Raw genomic sequence first — 2,816 nt, 5'->3', positions numbered from 1 at the left:
CCCTCTCCTTGCTCACCTCTTTTATACATAGTTATGCTGCCTCTCTGGACTATTGTAAGCTACTTGTACTCTCACTTCTTGCTTCAAGCCCTTTCCCTGACTAGTGAGCGATCCTACCTATTCCTCCCTCCCTCCCTCTACCCCACCTAAACTCTAACATGTCAGCTTAGTGAAATTGGCCTTACCTAGCCATTCCCCCTCCAACCTCAGCTTCAAGTAAGGGCTTCCCCCTTCCCAATGCCTCACCTTTTCACACTGTCACGAACTGACAACGTCACTAGTGGGCACGCACACTCCACCAGAAGCTCTGCATTCTGGCCAACCCAGGTGATCTCCCTTCTCTGATCCAAACCTCCCTTCTCCTGCCCATACTGAGATGCCTGTCTCCAACACCCCTGTGCACTCCAGCAACTCACAGGCTGACCTGGGTCACTTCAGCTGACAACCTTGTCTTCCCTGTGAATGTGAAGAAGAACAGTCCCAGCTGTGCTGCCTACCACCATCTTTGCACAGACTGTATCCCTGCCTAAGCTGCAGCTCGCCAGCTCTAACCATCTCCTAAAACGCTTTATTCTTCACACTGCCAGTGAAAAGGGAGCTTTTAGGAAAATGGACAGGGAAGGAGGAGAGGAAGACACACACACAGATTAGAGGGAAAAGACCTCATTAAATTCTACTTAGGCATCACAAGTGCTAACATTTTGCATCCTCCCAAGGAGTCTGACTCCCTGCTTTGTTGTTAATAGTAAGAGACTAGTCCCAGTCAGTGGGTAACACAGAAATCTGCCTAAAAAGTATCTTCAATGCAGTCTTAGTATATAATATGCTGATATGAATTCTCTTCAATAACAAAGTAATAAACAATATTATGTTGAATGCCATTCAAAAATTAAAAGGAAATGTAGAATTGTCTTATTGTTATGAAAAGGTATTTAATGAAGTCAAATACAAGTGACAAAATATTTAATTTCCATTATGACAATGTAGTCCTCGTAAGAATATTATGAGCCAGATAGCTGGATTTTGTAATTAATGGGACCATATTCACACCAGCTCAGCACCAACTGAAAACAGAAAATTTGTTTGCTATAGGAAAAAAAAAAGGCTTTGCATATAATGTACTAGTGTTTTGGAATAATTCATGCATACAAAAATCTGATCCTGTAGCACTCAGATCAGTGAGAGCTAAGATACCTACTAATAAATACAGGTCATATATTTCAAAACCTGCTACAGGCAGTCCAGGTCGTTATTTTTGTCCAAGATGCGGACTGCCCGCAGCTAACTTAACTCTCATGTTAGACTTCTGAATGTCTTTTATTCCTTTCCCAGCTCTGGATAGTTCTTCACCCCTGAAAAGACACACCAATTCTCTTAAAATGACCATTACCCATCAGAGGGAAAAGGCAAACAATGCTATGTGATGTAATACAAGGTAAAATAGGATGCAGATGGCACCAGAATGTGAGCCACAGAATGCATTCTCAGCCTCAAAAATACTAATTCAAAGCTGTGAGTACTGCAAGCTGTCAACATACACATCTTCATTCTCACTTGAAGAAATTAATAAAAATTGAATAATGATCAGACTTTGCACTTAGACTTGATTTTCTATCAGACAGCACTGTCTCCATTGTCATTAATATTTAAAAAATAAATTCAAAAGTATTATCCATACTAGAGGTATTTTCTCTTTTGCAAAAAAAATAATAAAAAATTACTATTTGAACAACTTGAAAGTTGTTTTTAAAATATTAGAAGAGATCACTGTATGGTTATCCTAATTGCTGCAGCCAATCTGCTGCTCTACAATGGCAAACACTACTACAATTCAGGATGTGTTGCACTTAAACTGACATAAGTATTAAAGAGTATGTGCCCGTGTGGTGTTATGCTGCCTTATGAATTTTAAATCAATGTTAATTTTGGGGGGGGAAAGGTGTTCTTTGCCTAAGTATGTGGGATAAAGTAGGGAGGGAACTTTTGCAAGCTATCTCCCACTTCCTAGCTGTGTTAGATGGATGTGTCCCTTTTGTGTTAGTCCATGTGAAGGTCCAGATGTAGAAGGTCCAGATGTAGATTCCTGCCTCCCACTGATAGCAATTTGAATTAGAAACCAAAGCAATTTTGAATATTTTTCTCCACAAGAGCAAAAAAAAACTGGTTTCAAATTAAAAGCTGGACTTGCCAGCCAGCTCCCTTCCATTCAATATAAGAGCAATTAGGAGAAAGCCAGTTGTCCTTTTCCATTATGATGTGAAAGTGAACTAATCTACTGCGCATGTTATCAGACAAGTGCACTAGCAGGGTTGACCCAGCATGCTTTTCTCAACTGTACTGAGTTATGGAAGGAGTTAATTCTGTTTCCACTTTATTTTCAAACTAAGTTACAGATCATCTCCTAGGCTTTCCAGCTACATATGGATTCAAGGCAGACTTCTTATTTGGAAAGAATCTAAAATATTTGATGCTATGAGGTAGCACCACAGTATAAAGGAATAGTACTCACTTTTCATAGAGGAAAACCTGATCTATTTCCCTTTGAAAGCTACAGCCTTCGGTTCTACAGATGATTGTACATGTGGCACTTACTCATTCTTGTTATGAAAGAAAATGGCTTATAACAAAAGGACTTTTCCAGTTGCTTTTAAACACTAGTGTGTGGTCTAAGCAGTAAAACTGCTGGGGGTTGTTAATTTGAAACTGTATTTGTGCAGTGCTTTTTATATTACAGTTTTTAGTTAATGTCAATATTTCCCCCAACTGTTGATCTAATAATGAACCAGTCATTTTTTTAACTGTTCATTCAGTAGGTT

Source organism: Chaetura pelagica, unplaced genomic scaffold (genome assembly GCF_000747805.2).
Source record: "Chaetura pelagica isolate M959 unplaced genomic scaffold, ChaPel_1.0 scaffold346, whole genome shotgun sequence".
NCBI lineage: Eukaryota > Metazoa > Chordata > Aves > Apodiformes > Apodidae > Chaetura > Chaetura pelagica.
The sequence above is the reverse complement of the archived record's forward strand: the minus strand, read 5'-3'. Positions refer to the sequence as shown.